The sequence below is a fragment of the Drosophila navojoa genome, chromosome X (assembly GCF_054131105.1).
Source record: "Drosophila navojoa isolate 15081-1374.11 chromosome X, UAZ_NAV_1.0, whole genome shotgun sequence".
NCBI classification, from domain to species: Eukaryota; Metazoa; Arthropoda; class Insecta; order Diptera; family Drosophilidae; genus Drosophila; species Drosophila navojoa.
Window position 1 is genome coordinate 17674034 of NC_142895.1, and position 19688 is coordinate 17693721.

General features: G+C 39.5%; 1 long non-coding RNA gene and 1 pseudogene across 2 annotated transcripts; both read left to right on the top strand.

Moving 5' to 3' along the window:
* Positions 1-2220: 2220 nt before the first annotated feature.
* Positions 2221-6578, top strand: LOC149090663 (uncharacterized). The gene is made up of 4 exons (XR_016197570.1): positions 2221-2618; positions 3103-3228; positions 4882-4965; positions 5971-6578. It is a non-coding gene; the product is annotated as an uncharacterized LOC149090663 (long non-coding RNA).
* Positions 6579-6610: 32 nt separating this feature from the next.
* On the top strand, positions 6611-10846 carry LOC115565302 (uncharacterized; annotated as a pseudogene). Its single transcript, XR_003980786.2, has 5 exons — positions 6611-6993; positions 9315-9412; positions 9915-10397; positions 10545-10760; positions 10834-10846. The product of XR_003980786.2 is annotated as an uncharacterized LOC115565302 (transcript).
* The last annotated feature ends 8842 nt before the right edge of the window (positions 10847-19688 follow it).

Below are 19688 nucleotides of genomic sequence, written 5' to 3' on the forward strand. Positions count from 1 at the left end.
CTTTAAGTTTTGCGTGGGCGTATGACGTTACGTCCATGGAATTTTCCCATATCAAAACGAAAAGTACGAGCTATCATGGAAGTTGAATATATTCAAGAAAATAAGCAGAAAATTCTATGTAATTGGGATTCAAGTAAGGTTAAGTTACGATATTAGTTTTCCGATTAAAATGTCGATATTGGCTGAACACCGATAAGTATTCGATAACTGCACTGCCTATCGGCATTCGATAAAAGCTTTGCTGATGCTGTGCGCAAAGTATTCAAATTCGAACAGCAAAGTCTTGCATGTCCCACTAAACTATCCAGGAACTATCTATATATGTACATGCAGTAGGAAGTTGATTTATCCAATTTGTGTTAGTATTTAAATATTATATAAAATATGCGTAACTCAATCGAAACATCAGTGTATCAAAACTCGAATCTGGCCATGGAAATGGACTGTTTAAAATGCAAAACAGAGCTGTGCGTGGGCGGGCTGGCTGGCTGGGTGTCATGGACAGTTCCTGCTGGGTCCTTCGGCGAATTCCTACATTCCCACGCAGACGTGCTGAGAGCCGTGCGCTCTCCCAGCTGAAAACGAAATGAAGAAGAATAACAACAACAACAGCAACAGAATAAATAAGAGCAAGCACAGAGAGTGAGAGTTTTTGCTGATGTTTCGCTATTACGCTCCGTCGTGGCTCGTTAGAGTTTTAACCATGTGCTAGGTCGCTCGTTCTCTGGCCGTAATCAGGCATCCATTATGAGACAATGTGCATAGTCCGGGCAGCAGCAGCAGCGAGCCGATGTGCCCACAACAGTCGCACAATCAAGTCCAGCAGCCACAGTCACACACATTGCAAGTCCCCGACAAGTCTCACTTCACGCATCGAAAACGTGCCCTGGTTTAGCTTGTTCCGGTTTTGGCAACGCGTCTTTGGCCAATGGTAATGCCTTATGATACGCATAAGAAGCCAACAATTTCAAGTGCCTACCACATCTATATAGATATATAAATATATATATATATGTGCATACTCTATACATATATTTATATATATATATATTAACTTTTGTCGAGTGTCCTTTTTGTTTATGTTCTCCGTTAAGCAAAGTGTATAATAGTTCCTGTAATGCATATTGTCCATGGCTATGCCATAATAAATGGACTGTGTCACGAATTGTTCACATCTAATATATATAATTATTTATGTGTGTTTGTGTGTGTGTGTGGGTGTGTGTGTGTGCATTAGATTCTTTATTATGTAGCGCACGATATTAACGTGCTGCCTGCTCTCAGTTGATTACCTTAAGAAAATTAGCAACTACTACTATGTATAGGATAAATGAATAATTCAACTAACTACGTAAGCTAATTGCATACGATATAGAAAATATATGCTGACTTATTGTGTCATTAGTTCCGGCCACAACAGCAACAGCAGCAGCAGCAGCAGCAACAGCAACAACAGCCACAACAACAACAACAACAACAGCAGCAACAGTAACTAGGCTGAAGAAGCAGAAGCAACTATCCAATTACCTGTAAATTGGCACACAATTAACTGTATGTGAGTAGCAAGCAGCGGAGCTTATATAAAGGGCAGTTAGCATATTCGATCGATTAGCTCAGTTAGTAGATCATAGCCAAGTGTGCTTGATCAATGCATTATGCAGTTTATTGCTTGTGTGTGTGTGAGTATGTGAGTGTGTTTTTTTTTCAGTTCAAGGCTTTCGCTGCTCGCATTTTGCGGCAAGTTTTGTGGGGCGTATGTCGATGATGATGATGATGATGATGATGGCGATGGCGATGATGATGTCAGCAATATGCTGCGGCTGGCTATTTGCCAGCCATGCTAGTTGAGCACGAAAGCACATCAGCTAAATAGTTGGGCATATAAACAATAATTATATTGTTTATTTGCGCTTGTCATGAGGCACACACACACACACACACACACACATGTGCATGCAGTTGTATATATTTGTAGTTGTTGCATACGTTTTCGCCTTATGCACCTTGCTTTTGGCTTGAAATCGTTAATGCCAATTAAAAGAAAAGCGACGTTAATAACGAAGCACAGCGGCAGAAGAGAGCGAAAGACGGAGAGACAGCGTCTGCTTGACACACAGAGAGTGAAAGAAATGCGAGAGTGAGTGTGAGTGTGAGTGTGGGTGAGAGACAGTGAGCGAAGCAGGCAGAGTGAGAGAGAGAGGAGAGAGAGCGCGCGCTAAGACTGGCACACTGGGTCGGGCTGCTTGAGACATTCGCTGCAACTGCAATGTAAGCGAAAAAACGAATGCGCAAAACGGCGAGCCGAATGCCACCCGATTGCCGACTGCCGACTGCCGAACGCCGATGGCCGCCGACAGCGAACTCAAATGGCGTTGCCTACGACGCGTCGTCAACAGCAAAGGCAAAGGCAACGACAACAGCAACAGCAACAGCAACAGCAACGGCAGCGTCAACAGCGACAGCGACAGCGACAGCGCTTTGCATTGCGAAGGCCGACGACAAACATTTGATGCTGCTGGCGTTTTGATACTTGCTCGTACTTGCAGAACCCTCCACGACTCGCGATAAACGGCAGCGCAGCACTGTGTCGAGTGTCGAGTGTCGAGTCCAGCGTAGCAGTAGGTTCCCATATTAAATTACAGTTTGAAAGCGCTGCAGATGCGACAGCAGCCCTCTGGCCCAGCAGCTATCAATTAAACGTTTCAACCTATTTAACTAGTGCAATTTTGTTGAACATCTTAACCGGTTAATCGCCAGCAAGTTAAGCCGAGCTATTTTTCTGCTTCAAGGATTCCATTCGTGAATTTTGTTCCTTATTATTATTGTTTGTTGTGCGTGCGCCCATCTCTGTGTGTGTGTGTGTGTGTGTGTGTGTGTGTGTGTGTGTGTGTGTGTGTGTGTGTGTGTGAGTGTGTGTGTGTGAGACTGTGGGAGAGTGACTAGAGTAGATTGTTGAAATTTCAACTCTAGCTCTATATTATGTATATACATATGCATATGTTAATATATGTGTGTATGTATATATCACATACAAATGCACTTGTGTGCACAGTCACACACACACACCCACCCACATGTTAATGCCACATTCAATATAAAAAGGTCATAAGCCAGTCGATTTATTAAATGTTGCTGAAATCGCAGTCAACTGAATATTGAAACCGAAATCCAACGCTTTGTTTACCCTGTAAAATTCAAGAAAAAAGTACGCGTTTCTTTAGTTATTTGGTGAGTACACACACACACACACACACACACATACAAACACTCACAGCAATTTACAGGGTAGCCGGCACAACGTGCCACGTGCCACGTGGTTAGCCAATTATGCCATGATCAGCATTTCCGTCATACTCGACTACAATCGGGTCACATCCTGACCTACATAGCGGCTAAGCCCAATGCTAGGGTGTAAATAGTAGCATAGGCATTGCCTGAGTACATCTCTCTCTCTCTCTCTAACTCGCTCTCGCTCTCTTTATCTCTCTCCTTTTTGTTGTTTATTGTGTTAGATTAGTTCATATTTATAAAGAATTTGAATGCAAGTTACGATGCTCCAGAGGGGAGCTAAAAATGTTTTCCTTTTCCTTTTCATTTATTTATTTATTTTTTTTTTTTTGACGTTCTGTTTTTGTTTTATTCTCTTTTCATTCAAAATGTGGAAAATCAGGTCAATTGCTTGGGTGTAGGCTTAGACGGGCTTTTTAATATCAGTTTGAATATATATACATATATATTTTCTTTTCGAAATTTGTTTATTATTATATATATTTCTTTTTAATAGAGCAAAACTTTAATTGAATAATTTTTAAGGTAATTAAAATTAGATTTGCAATGATTTTGCATAACAAAAATAAAATAAAAATAATAAAAATAAAATAAATAAATAAATACCAAATTTATTATAAAAAATACGAATGCCTTTCCGTCCGTGCATCTGTCCTTTCGTACATCTATCCGTCCGTCTGACCCTGTTCCCGTATGAATGCGAGCCTTTTAAAGGTTTCTTGAGTCAGAGGCTTCAAATTTGAAACATATACTGGTGTAAACAGAAATTATATGAACTTAGCCCACTAGGGGAATGGCTAATCGGAAAATGCTTTTTCCGGTGTCCCAGAGGAAAGGGTAGTTAAAGTGCTAGAAAGTTGAAATTTGAAGCGTATACTCGCACTGATACCACAAGCTCAAAAGGATATGAGAGATAGAATATATCTACCAAGGGGAGGCAGGGCAAATCGGGTATAGTGAAAGGGAATTCTGTAGTCGGTAACGCCGGACTCTTACTTGTCTTCTTCTTCATTTAAAGAACAAATGCTAGTCGTATGCAAATATATTTTTTAACTTCAATTTCTCTGCTATAAATCAGACAAAAATCGTAGTGTTTGGATAATAAAAATTTCTAGTATTCAAAAAGATTATTTTTAAGCTTATTTAGTATATCTGGGGCCAGTCAAGTTTTTGCGAATTATAAATGTTTGCCTATTTTTGCTTACATAATTTAAGTGTAGAAAGAAAATTTAGTATTTAGAAAAATTAATATTTTATTTAAAAGCCATCTAAGCCAAGAACCATCTGCAGTTGTATAACAGCTTAAGAGAATGGGCAGAAAAAGTTATTTTATGAAATTGTTGTTGTTGTTGTTGCATCGACAAGTCGAAGTTTTTTAATAGGCCCTAGGCACACACAATATAATGGCTGGGGCTTTGGCATATGCACAATTATATACAGTACATATATATATATATATATTTTTCGATTATATAGAAAACATTCTTCTCCATCTCTCTCTCCCTCTCTCTCTCTCACACTCTCTCTCGCTTTCCATATATGTATATATTTAATTTGAGTTTTCGTTTCTGGTTTGTTTGTTTTCTTTTGCAGCAAGCCCACCATTGGGCCATTCCAAACTGGCACATCAATTTTGGTTTTCCTATCCGCCACCTGGCGCTGGCGGCGGCTCCTCAAGTGAGTTGCATGTACGATATAGGTGTTGCAGCATTTTTGATTTCCTGTACGTCTTTTCATAAACTTTCTTCCGGTTTTTGGTTGATATACTCGTTTTCCTTATATTATTTTGGTTTTTCATTTTGGATCCTTGGTTGTTCCTTCCTCTTATAACGGCAAGTCTCTAAATGTACCCAGTCTCTTGCTCTGTTTTACAGTTCGATTAAATATATTCTTGCGTTTGTATACGTACGTATGTAACTAAGTGAACCTGACTCGTATACTCATACTAGATATACCTAAACCAAAAAAAGTAAAAAGCAAAAAAAAAATAATAATAATAATAAATAAAAATACTATATACTATGCTAAACTATCAGTATCAATTATATATGTATATGTATAACTAAAATATTGATTGTGTACCTATCGAATCTCTTGGTACGTTCATTAAACATGAGACTGTTGTCGTGTAGTACGAGTGCTAACTACCATGTACTAAATAAAGTAAATGCTATATACTATATGTACCCATATATACATATGTATATTATATAGTACAACACAAATACAACTCTGTCACAAATTTCAATTATCTACTTTTACGTTTTGACTTCATTTCGATAGAAATAAGAAATACTAAATAGCAGCAGAATAAGAAAGTGTTAGTAATCGAATCTAGAAACTTACATACATATATAGATAGATATTAGGGTTCTCTTAGTTAGGATTAGTCAAGAATTTGTATTTTTGGTTAATTTCTGTGTTTTATCTGTGGCTGCTGCTGCAACCGAGTGTATTTCAATGGGTTTTTGCTACTAAAATAAGTAAAACAAAGCAAAATATAGTTGAAATATGTGAATTTGAAATGAGCAAAGCAAAGCAAAGCAAAATGTTTTCAACAACAATTATTAATCATTCACAATTTTGTTGTTTCTTTTCTTTTCTTTGATATTGTGTCGTTAAACCACCTTGACACGCCCACCGCCCACCACCACCACGACCACGACCACGTAACTGCCACAGCTCAGCTACAAATTCTAGCAAGATCGTATATGTAATACTTGCCACACACACACACACACGCGTACATCCATATATACACACACACACACACACACAGATACACTGAGCTACATGTTAGCATAGCTGCAAGTGTATTTGTATATTCAGTGTTTCCTCGACTCAAAGCAAAGCAAAACAAAACGCTAAACAAACAACAACAGCAATAAACACACACACACACACACACACACACATGCAGCCAGTGTCATTGTATATGCAGCTGCTGTCATTTGTTCGATAATTCGTTGTGCCCGGTTGTAACGGTTAACTGCCCGTGCTCCTCTACCCACTCACGCTCTCTCTCTCTCTCTGTCTATCTATCACTCCCTCTATCTCTCTCTCTCGCTCTCTCTCTCAATCTCACACTCTGCCTACCTGCCTCTCTTCATGGTATGCGTCACACATACATGCTCATATGCTGCTAAAATTCGCCGTTAAACGCCGCCGCCGCCGCTGCTCCAAATGACCTAAACAAAAGAACAAAAAAAGCAAAGAAAAAAAAAACACATGCGCAAATAAATTAATATCAAAATTCAAATAACGCAAATGCAAAACCTCCTCTCCCCCCCCTCAAAAAAAAAAAGAAAACAAAAGAAAACAAATGCAAACCAATTCAATTTAAATGCAACAACAAACAAGCAAATGAAATACGTAATTAAATTTAAATGATATTTAATGAAATTCAATGTAAAGTAAACAAGCAAATAAAAGTAAATAACAAGAAGAAGAAGAAGAAGAACTTTCCGCTGCTTTGCACACGCAACACACGCACTCGCAAGGTTGCAAAATTTCTTAATGCTCGAATCTCATACAATCGACACACCCACTGTAACCACCAACAACGACAACAACAACAACAACAACAACTACAATAACAACTACAGCTACAAAAACATCAACATCAACAACAACAACTTCATTATCAACAACAACAACTACAACAACAACAACAATGTACAACAACAACAACAAACACATCTAGAGGTAAGGAGTATGCCTATCTCACTCTCAAACTTTCGCTCTTGCTCGCTCGCTCGCTCGCTCGCTAGTTCGCTCTGCCTCTCTCTCTCTCTCTCTCTCTATCTGTCTCACTCTCTCTCACTCTCTCTGTCTCTGTCTGTCTCTCTGGTCTCGTAGTGTTGCCTATAATTGAAATTAACAATTATCGCATAATTTGTGTTTAGTCTTATGATTATTAATATTAAAAACATTAAAAAAGAAATATTATTATTATATATTTTCATTATCATTATAATTAATATTATTTTCAAATGAAATTGAATCGTTTTGCTGGGCATTATTTAGGCCAACATTTCATTTGCAAGGAAAGTTTCGTTTCGTTAGTTCGCAATTTTCATTTTCATTACGTTTCGTTTGGTTTGCTATTGTTGTATACTTATGCACACACACACGCACACACACATAGACACACACATACACACACACTCACACACAGAGAGAGACTTTAGATTTAGTCCATAAGTAGAATGCGTCGCGTCTCTGTTCATAATTCTCGCTTCAAGTGATTCCCATTGCCAAAGGTTATATGACACACACACACACACACACACACACACACACACACGCACATTATACAGCCACCCACACAACTGCACACACACACCCACACACACACACACACAGCTGTGAATATGTAATCACATTTAATACAATTATTGCGCTCAAAGCAAAACAAACAACTAGAGGCAGAGGAAGAAGAAGAAGCAGCACAACTAACAAAAACAGACACACACACACACACACACGCACACATCTGGTATGTATGTCTGTAGGCAATACTTATGCATCTATGTATGTATGTGTGCGTCAAATGCATTAACACAAATTGAAGGCTGCGAAGCTTCCTTTTTATGTATTTTCCCCAATGACAATGAGCTAAAAGCAAAACTTGCCAACTTATTCAATTAGACAGGTGCCAAAGGGCCAAGACGGTAGTTTACCTGCAATTGGCTGCGGACCACCATGAATGCTATAATAACAAAAAGAGCTATTAATAATAATGCAAACAAGGCCACGAACTAGTTCAAATGAATCAATTTATATATTTTGGCTTGTAGAGCTCTAAGGCCATCGGCTTTACTGAAAGTGAATGACATAAAAATATCTATCTATAATGCCCGACTTTACCTTAAATTTAGGCTGGTTTTGTAGTAAAGAGATCATATGTATAGCTCATATCCGTAACTCAGCTCTTGCTTATAAGACAGCTAAATTCAACTCCCAAATCAGTTTTAGCTGGCCATAGCTCATATATACATATATCTACATACACATACACATATCCATGGGAATCCAGAATATATCTATATAAACATATATGAATAAAGAGTTCTTTAGATTAGTTCATACATATGTATGTATATCAAGTTAAAATTCGTCCAAAAATCACTAGAAAAAATCGTAGCATACCTTTAGGCTAGACACATAGTTCAGCATATATATACCTAAATATAATCCACAAGAAAAAATCAGTTTACAGTTTACTCATTCATCTAGGAAAATGTACATACATGCATAAGTACAACAACAACTGCATACCAGTAAAAGAAAATTTATAGTTTCGCTTATTAGTAGCTCTCGCTCTTGCTCTCTCTCTCTCTCTCTCTCTCTCTCTCTCTCTCTCTATCTCTAGCTAGATTTCTTAAGTTTATGTATATAGTAGTAGCTCGTCTCTGCATTGTGCACGCCGGAATGCGAACGACAGGGAACCGATTGTAGTAGCTCATTAGAACTAGTTCATTTTCTGTTGATCTCTTCTAGCTTTCGGCTTGTGTTTGTGTGTTTGTGTTGGTTTATTTGTTCGTTTGAGTAGTTTGGTTTCTTCCCGGTAAGTTCTCATAGTTTGATGGCATGCCGATGATACCGCTAAAACCCTTAAATGTTGCTCCCCAACTAGTTGCATATGTACATATATAATATATATAACATATACATATATATATATAGAGTTATAGTTACTTCTAATAGACATAGATGTTTGTTCATTTTGTGTTTTGGTTTCTATTTGATTTTTGTTTCACGGTTTTGGTTTTCTTTTTGTCTGCTCGTGAATTGCTCATGATTGATTTTGATTTTGGAGAAGGATTTCGTGCGCATGTTTGCCAGCGGCTGCTGAGGCTGGAGTTGAAGTTGAAGTTAATGACGATGAAGATGAAGAAGAAGAAGATGATGATGCCGTTGGCAATTCAATTAGCTGTACATAGTTGGTTATCAATCGGCATTTCTGTTTCTATTTCTGTTTCTCTCTTTTATGCGCCATTCCCGCCGGCATTTTCCGACGCCAGACAGCAAAACAGCGCAAACCGACGAGGAAAAGCAACGCGATCGCCAGCGCAACGAGCGTGAGGCCAAAAAGGAAGAGCAGGACGCTATCAATTACAAGGTGAGTGTGTCAGTGTGCGAGTCTCTCCGCGCTCCGCTCTCCGCTCTCCCTCTTTCCCTGTCTCTCTCTCTCCCTCCCTCGCTCTTTCTCCCCGTCTACGCTCCCCTCCTCACCCTCAAGCTCGCTTTCTGCCAAAAAATTACTCACTCGCTGTGCGTGTGTGTGCTTGTGCGTGTGAGTGTGCCCGTGCGTGTGCGAAGAAAAACTAGAAAACAAAAACAAAAACAAACAAAACTAAAACACGATAACCAAAAGCAAAAGCAAACGCAGCAAATCTCAAGCAAAGCAAAACCCAATTAAAAAACAAAAACAAAAAACAAAAACGCAAACAAAAGAGTTGATAATTTTTTTTTAAATCTCGCATCTCGCGTCAACCTAAGGCCCGATGCCCGAGTAACTCTGCACAAGTATATCGCTCGTAATTAGGCAATTCAATTAAAATGGCCGCAGAGCTGAGTAACTTATAGTTAAAATGCACTTTGCAACAATTGCATGTAAACAGCGCGACAAGGAGCAACGAGAGGCGCGTTTGCTGGACTTTGAGATACGGCGCCAGCAAAAGCGCGAGGAGCAGAACCAGCAGCGGCAGCAGCAGCAGCAGCTACACCAGCATCAGCAACAGCAGCTGCAGCAGCAGCAACAGCAGCAGCAGCAACAGCAGCAACAACAGCAGCAGCAACAAGAGAAAAGTCCACCAACAACCTCGTCGCATTCACAGCAACAACAACAGCAACAACAACAACAGCAGCAACAACAACAACAACAGCAGCAACAACAGCAACAACAGCAACGCCAGCAATTGCAGCTGCAACAGAGCGCTGCCACACAGGTGAGCGCCAGCGGACGCGTTCATACGCCGGATACGCCCAAGTTGCAAACACCGCCGGATCGCTCGCTGCCGCCCGCCTTTCGCAGTCGCTCGATTGAGCGGGAAATTCAATACGAACGCAAACGCTACTCCATACAGGAATCCGCCGAATTCAAGGTTTTTTATTCATATACATACATACATACATACATACATACATCCATATATATTGTGCACTGCAACGCAGCATCTGTCCGATATCTAGACAACATATATACGCTGAAATTCCTTGTGTGTTTCTCGCTTTGCACAGGAGGCCGTTAGCACGACACCATCTCCGCAGACGCAAACGTATACCGGTACGCCGCCGATAGCATACACGGCGGCATTGGCGGGACCGCCGGCAACAGCGGCAGCTGCAACAGCTGCTATAATACCCATCCTACCGCTCGGCGTTGCCACGCTGCGCGATGATTCTACGGAGTCCGAGCAATCCGTGACATGTGCCCAAACGCAATCGGATGCCTACCATCGCATCATGTGAGTAACCAAAGCCAATCTATCAATCCTATCTACACGAACATGATTTTATATATTGTAAGTAATCCCATAGTTCGGAGCAGTGAACACTCTGCATTGCTGCTAACGAGAGTTTGGCTATATATAGACATTTCTAGTTCCTTAATGATCTCTGCTCTATGTTCATTCGACAGAACATTTTATTTGTCGTGCCAAAAATCACAAATCAAAATCTATAAATAGATTTTTTTTGGTATACAAATTTCTGATATATGCCGAAAACGAATCTATATTGATATCGAGATAATCTAAACAGATGTGTATTGGAGAAAGCTTTACTTCAGGTGTGCATTCGATGGGGAATTATAGGAAAATACTTATTTTAAGCTTTTAGCTTTTGTTGTTGACGAGGCAGAGGCGTTACTCATAGGCTGGCCTGCCTGTAGCCTACATGACACATAAGCATTAGACGCTCTTGATGTACGTGCCATGGAATCGGAAGAGTTGACGGCTAGCCAAAGCTCTCTTTGAGCATTCTTCGCAAGCTTTAATGTGCTTTCAATCGCTCCATGCTGAAAGCACTTTAAATGTTGTCCTTTCTCTCCTCTATAGATAAACTATATATTCATATTCGCATCTCCATATTTTCCCCAGTGGCTATGATTGAGCGCTTCCTCTTGATGCGTTAGGCATGCAAACGGTCAGTGTCACTGGGGAAGCTTTTGAATGCGCGCCTATGCACTTGGTGTGCAAGAGCTTTTTGGCGTTCAGCTTTCAATCCATTTACAACACTGAACATGTGTGAGCAGATGGAAGAGAGCACCAACTAGCCGAGACATGCACCGCAAATCGAATATTCCGGCTGGCATTCAAAACAATGTGGTTGGAATGACGGATATATCGAGCCAATAGCTTTTCGATTCCCCATACTTTGTTAGTTAAGACAAAGCGAGAGCTAAGAACAACATTTTCAATATGAAAAATGTTTTCTCTAATAGTAGTTAATGAGAATTGCTAAGCTTACATTAGTCTTTACTGTATTATCATTTTTAGTAGGGTATTTCCAAGTCGATCAACGTGTTTATTACAATATATTTACTACATGTTTTTAACACTATCTTCACCCTAGAATCGCACTGCAATTGTGCGAGTAAACGCGAATTAACGCTAAATTATTCATCTAATTCCCATTGCAAAAACTTTTATCGCTTATGCGTTATTGATGTGCGAATCAAGCGCATTGTTCGACGCTCAAGCTGAGGCGACATTGGCCAACGATTTCAGTTCTATCGCAGACATTTGAAGTGCCAAAGCGGGAGAGATTTAAATAGCGTCACCATGTACAATTATATGGGGAAAAATTTAATTTAAATGTATTTAAAAACGATTAAAAAGTGAGTTTTTCGAATATGTGTACCACGTGTCGTATGTGTGATGCACATTGGAAATATTACTCATACGAAATGTGGGAAAATGGTAGCGGACTATGTTTTAGATCGGGAATAAGGTTTATAGTCAACTGAAAACTATAAATTATTTATTCTTTACATAAAATTTCCTATATTTTATACTCATTCGAAGAAGTAAATGAGGTATATCAGTTTTGTGCAATGTCCATCTTATTGCCCGTCCGGCGGTCGATCTGAGCACAATATTATAGAGCTGGAAATTGATCCACTCATTTGCTGTTGATATCACTCGTTTCATTTAATCAATGGGAGGTATTACGCATACGACATGTGTCTCTAATGCGTCGAAACTTATAGCTAACGGATCGATATACAGCTGCGAAAAATAAAATAGCACCACTTGCATATTCAGAGTTTGAGGAGCTCTCCTGGACACATTTATCAATGTATTGATGTAATTTTTTCACTCAGATAAGCAGAAATGAATTAGTTATTACGGCAAAAAAGAATTATCACAAAAATATTCATAGTTTTTATATAATTCAAAAAATTCTCAAAAAAGCCGAAAAAATGCCGAAAAAAATAATAGCACCACTTTTTCATTTTGCGCTAAAAATTATTTAAAAAATTAAAATGAGTAAAAACTTTTAATTTATAGTTAATGACAAATGAAAATAGATATACTCCCTTAAGTTTAGCATTTATTTGATTTGCCTTTGTTAGCAATTAGGGCTGCACAACGCCCAGACACGGATTCAACCAAGTCCTGCCATCGTTTAAAGGGAATTTTAGCTCAGGACTCCTAAGCGACTTCCCAAAACTTTTTTGCATTGCTTGTATTACATTCAGAAACTATTTTCTGTCATCTGCCCACAAATTTTCGATTAGATTTAGGTCCGCCGGCTGTGCAGGTTAGTCGATTGAGTTCTCCTGGAACCATTCCTTCGCTTTCCTTCCGGTGTTTTTGGGGTCATTGTCTTGCTGGAAGACCCATTTTAGTGGTATATTGTATCCAGCATCACTTATTCCAATATATCAACATAAACATGTCGGTCAGTTATGGTTTTGATCCAATGAATTGGGCCTACACCATAGTACAAAAAGCAACCCCATACCCTTAAATTTGATCCTCCACCTTTAATGGTTTTTTTTGTACGTTTAGGGTTAAATTGCAAGTTCTGTGGACTTCTAACGTTGGACCGCGATCCCTTTCCACCAAACATTATCATCTTACTTTCATCAAGCCAAAGAATGTTGCCCTATTCCTGCGCAGACCAATATTTGTGATCCTTTGCCAATGCCATCCGTTTAGAAATGTGTTTTCTATTCAAATGTGGTACTTTTTTTGAACGGAAAACATTTAAATCGTAATGTTTTAAGTATTTCCGTACTGTTTGGTCTATTGCTGATATGTTTAGGTCCTTTTTCAGTTGAGTAGCCGACTTAAAAGGATCTTTTTTACTCACGCGAATGAGTCAAGTCATCTGTTGCTAGGTCAGAACTCAACGCTGTCCGCATTTTTCATAATATTTTTTATGGATTAATGCATGGTGGATCTTTTTATGTGAGTAACCCATCAAACGACCAACTTTCCTGTGAAAATTTCGACCCGAAATCAACTTTTTGATTAGATTGCGTTGTTCGGGGGTGCAATACTTTCCATGACCCATTTTTTGCAAATTTTTACAAATTTTGTAAATTTTTTAATTAAAATAGATATATAAACAACAAATCTCATCAATAAGTGCTTTTGAAGATATGTAACTCTGCTAAAAATACAGGTTTTCACTCGAAAGGTAGTAGTGGTGCTATTATTTTTTTCGGCATTTTTTCGACTTTTTTGAGAATTTTTTGAATTATATAAAAACTATTAATATTTTTGTAATAATTCTTTTTTGCCGTAATAACTAATTCATTTCTGCTTATCTGAGTGAAAAAATTACATCAATACATTGATAAATGTGTCCAGGAGAGCTCCTCAAACTATGAATATGCAAGTGGTGCTATTTTATTTTTCGCAGCTGTACATATAGTTATAGCTTAGCGCAAAACTTTGTTTATGCTTTTCTGCAAATCATTTACATTCGTGTAGGCATATAGCACAATGCCTTAATATATTATTCATGCGACATGGGGCATAACAATGAATGTTTCAAAAAGGGCCTGAATTAATTGAAGGCAAAAGGTTTTCATAAGTGAATTTAAGCGGTTCATAACAAGTTCTCCCAGCTATTATGTGTTATATCGTGATTTCATTCAATATCTCTTAGTTCCCGCTCTGACCAAATGTAATATTCATGGTTTAATTATGCGTATGCTTCGTTTGGAGTGTGCGCTTAGGCACATTACCCACACGACATGTTATTTAATATAATATCGTATCACTCATACGCCATGTGGCAGACATGCGATACTACTGTGGCCGAGCGAGAGATTTATTTGGTCTAGTCTAGTAATTAATTGCTGTCGCTTCTGCAATTTCCCAACAATTGTCCACTTGATTAATTTAATTAATTATATAGTTAAATAAATTTGGCATTTGGCAAAATGCCCTCCTTGGCCCCCACCTCCCCGCCTGCCACATCCGTTGGTTATGCAGAGTTTGCGGTTTGCTGACTCTGCGCTCAAAATGTGATATTTATATGGTATCTATGTCAGGGTGGACTTTCGTGTGGCTACAAACGACACCAGGCAACCAGAGAACAGAACTATATAGAAAAACAAACTGTAAACTAAGCTTACGCTCTGCATAAGCCAAGCGAAAAAAAAAACACACAGACACACACACACACGCAGAAAGTAAAACAAAAAAGAAAAACTCTGGCCACTTGCGACTCGACACAAATTGCGTATGAGCAGAGCATACAAATGCACATGGCATGTGCGCCTCCATTTATATATGTATGTACATACATCTACACACATGTGTATGTGTGTGTGCGTGTAAGTGTCCATTACCATTTGCCTAGCACAAGGCACATTTTGAACAGAATGTAGTAACAAGAGCCGCGCTATGATTGCGAGGTGCTGCTTCTGCTTCTGCTTCTGCCTATGCCTATGCCTCTGCCTCTGCCCCTGCCTCTGCTGCTGCTGTTGGTAGCTTTGGGAATGGGCGGGCAGCTTGTGGGCCTTGATGGGCTGCACTGCGGCTTGTTGTTGGCTGGTGTACTCGAAAAGTGGAACACGTGTGTGCCGCTCAAATTCACCACAAAAACAGAGAGTCAAATAGCTACTGCTGCTGCTGCTGCTGCTGCTTTTGCTGTTGGCTTCTGTTTCTTCTCTCAATTGCAATTGCGCGTGCTATTAGCCTGCTCTTTTGCGCGTCCTCTCTCCCTGTCTCTCTCTCATTTCCTCCTATGCTTGCCTGCGCTCTCTCTCATGCTTGCTCTCTCTCTCTGTCGCACACACTCTCGACAAAATGTTCTTGTATTTTATTGTTTTTTTCATTTCTTTCATTCCACTTTTTCCTTTCTTTTTTTTTTGCGCTGCTGTTACAAATAACACGTGCATTTAGCGTTGTCGTCGTTTCGATGCCAATGCCGCTGCCGCTGCCTCTGTCGCTGCCGTTGCCGTCGCGCTCGTTGTCGTCGCCGTCGTCTTTACCGTTGCCCGAGATGCCCGTCGTCTTCTCAATTCGCCCGCTTCTGTTGTTTTCTGATATTTATTCGCACAGATGCCTCCGCATCGCTGCGCTGCCCCGCTGCTCGACTTGTTCGTGTGTGTTGTGACCATTGTGCCAGGTCGGTCGGTCGGTCGGTCGGTTGGTCGGTCGGTCGGTCTTTCGGTCGGTCGGTCGGTCTGCTTTCTGCCTTTTGCTTTACGCTTGCTGCCTCTGTCACTGCCAGCGTATTCGCCATTTTCGCTTTGCTGTTTTCGGCTAGCGGGCCAAAATATTTTGTCTTTCGCCTGTCGACTTCATTGCGGTGTTACGTGTTCCGCGTGTCAGACGCAACGAATGGCCACGGCGCGCGGCTAAAGCGGCATAAAAACAAATAATCCAAATAACAACAATAGCAACAGCAACACAAAGCAAAAACAAAATAAACAATTTAAAGAATTGAAAACGCGAACGACAACAATAAAATATTTATTTTAAAATATTGAACATTTGTAGCATAGATATAGTGAATATAGCATAGCAAAAACTGAAACATATGTATGTATGCAACGTTTATCAAATGTAGTGCTTAAATAACTGAAATATACATATTTAACTATATACATACATACATATGTATATATATAAATGTATAACATATATATGCCAGCCAAAGAAACGCACATGCTTATGAGTATGTAACCAACAACACACACACACACACACACACACATACGCACACACAACACGCAACTAACTGTGAATTACCCATTAAGTGCCACACTCGCCGAATATTGTTTATTTACATGCACAAATGTATGTATATAAACATAGATATATGCATATATATATGCCTATGTATATGCATATACCGTTTACATGTCAACTGATATTTGGCCCCCCATCGAAATTTGTTTGTGTTTTTGTTTGCCTACGTAACATTGTTGCAATTTACTTTTGGCTGCCATCCAGCTGCTCTGTCTCTGTCTCTGTCTCTGTCCTCCTTTGCTTTCGGATGCTGCGAGCATCTTTAAGGAGTTGCGCCAGCTCTGGGGCATAAATACCTGGTGACACGTGCCGGCAGTCCAAGTGCGCGAAGCAGCTGTTGTCTGGAGGCCAACTGGAGTTCGACTTTTAAACAACTTTCTTTTTTTTTTACAATTTTTTTCAAAGTGCTCAAGTGTTTGTTTTGTGTGCGTGTCCAAGCCAATTACGAAACAGTTTATAAAGAAATTATGCAGATATATGCCTGTATATATATATTCATTGTGCGTTCTACTGATCTGCAGTCATAAATTCTTTTCACGAGTTTCTGCTCCAACGGCCAACACATGCGTGTGTCATTGCGCCTGTGCCGCATGTGGCATGTGGCATGTGGCATGTTGTCGCAACATGCTCAGCATTCAGTCAGTGCCAGCCAGAAGCACAGCAGCTGCTGGGAAACCAATTCAGAGTACTAATACCACCAAGGTTCCAAAACCCGCTATCCTTAACTAGCTCTAAGCTGAAAAAAAAGACAAAAAATGAACAAAAGAAAAGTGTTTTCCTTATTATTGCTATTTGAGCTCGCATGTTGTGTGCTGACTCCGTTCAGGGCCAGAGCTCTGGCTGTAGTTGTTGCCAATCAAATTGTGATTATTGTCTGATGCTTATTCGACTACACACACACACACACACACACACACACACACTTATATAGAGCCATGCAACATTGACATTGTGCCCCAACTCTAGCCAAGCTGATTCGCTGTTTGCCGTTTGCTGTCGTGTCATTTGATCTCTTTTGGTCAGAGGGTGCATGACAGGCATTTGAATGCTTAGAATGTTGCATGCCACACGGAATATGCGTGTTGCGATCAATGGGGAAAACGACACGCTTGAATTTCCCATCGACTCGAGAGCGAATAGGGGAGCAAGCAAATATACTATATATGCTATATATAGCATATATACATATATAACAGTCATATAGACTGATTAATTTCACAGTTGTTTCCATTTCATATTTTAACTACAACAACAACAACAGCGAAAACAGAACTAGTTTTATGCATACGACAAGCCAATTTGCAGTCACAAAGGACACCTCGAATGCGGCATATCGACCGCAGAATGCGGTTCCATTCATTTGCACACAAACACACACACACACACACGCATATGTACATTTGTATTTGGGTATTTATTTTATTATTTATACACGTCAGCTACGTGCTGCGCCTAAGTTAACCAAAGCAAAGCGCCTGGGCCTCAAAGGAGCCCCCAAGGCAAATCACGTCCCCATCTGTCCGCTCTGACTCCTTGAACTTAATTACGGCTGTGCGAGTGCGTAGCCAAATCATGTACACACACACATATACACATACATATATACATTTTAACCAAGTATTATATATTTATAGCAAACTAATGCAACTGGGGCAACAATTTCATTTGCACAGCACTTTACAACACTGCACGTGTAAAGCCCACAACAACAGCAACAACAACGCCACAAAAAAAAAAAAACGAGCTCAAAATAACGCGGCTTGAAAAGTGTCGCAATACAAACACATAAACTGTATCCATAAACAATGAGTGTATGTGTGTGTGTGTGTGTGTGTGTGTGTGTGTGTGTGTGTGTGTGTGTGTGTGTGTGTGTGTGTGTGTGTGAACTATTTTCAGCATCACAAGTCAAGGACTCGCTCGAGAGGGAGGCATTGCGGTATCTCAGCCGGTGCCATGCTGTCCGGCATCCCATGTCCGTGTCCGTGTCCGTGTCCGTGTCCATGTCCGTGGCAGCTGCAACAAAGTGCAGAAACATAAAATTGCATTTATACTTTTCTCTCATTTTCGCTACTCTCTCTCTCTTTCTCTCTCTCTCTCTCTCTCTCTCTCTCTCTCTGCCACCGTTAGGCCGAAAAATCAGTGCAGCTGCGGCGGATTTATATTAAGATCAAGGGCCGAGCTTTTATGTAATTGCGGATTGTGCGGTTGCAGTTGTCAGAGGCAGCCAGCCAGCCAGCCAGCAGGAGTAGGCCCCAAACTCACGATTCATAAGCCAAATGTGTCAAAGCAAGGCTAAGCATGGCTACATATGTATATAGTATATACACATACATATAGTATAGATATATGTGCATACATATATCTGTGTGTGTTTGCTCACATGGCTGCATATAAGCGCGCAGCTGAATCTGATAATCCCCAATGAGACAGTTTAAGTGCTTAACAAAATCAATAAATGGACTGTTTTCTTTTTGAATGCACACACACACACATGGATGCTCTCTCTCACACACACACACACACATACTGCCGCACATCTGTCACAAAATCTCCAACATTGGCAATTTACTATAGCATACATCTGGGCGTCACGGCTGCCAATCTACAAATAATTGTCTCTAATGCCGCATTATACAAGAGCAACCAAGTCGACAGCTGAGATAAGATAAGCTCGCACTCTCAGCCAGCTAAGGTGCCAAACACCTATTATTATCTAATCAGATAAAGCGAAGCGTACAATTACGCCGATGATTGAGCGAGCTTCAGTGCCTCGGACATTAGCCTCATTAGAGTAACGAAACTAGTTTACAAATATTTTAGTATATATATAATACATATATTATATGATATATATAAGTATTTATTAATTGCACACTTTGTTTATCGATTGTGATATACGCTTCACATATAAACAATATAACAACATTTCTTTGATTCAATCATTTGACTCAGAGTTGAAATATTTTCATAACTATTATTTATTTTATTTTCAATTTAATTTTATTTATTTTATTTACGTTGTTTATTTTGTTTAATATATTTTTTATCTATTTATTTACTTTATTTATTTATTTATTATTTACTTTACTTATTATTTATTTATTTACTTTACTTATTTTTGTTTATTTATTTTTCTTTTCAATCGCCTTTTCACATCGATTGTGCACATTTTGG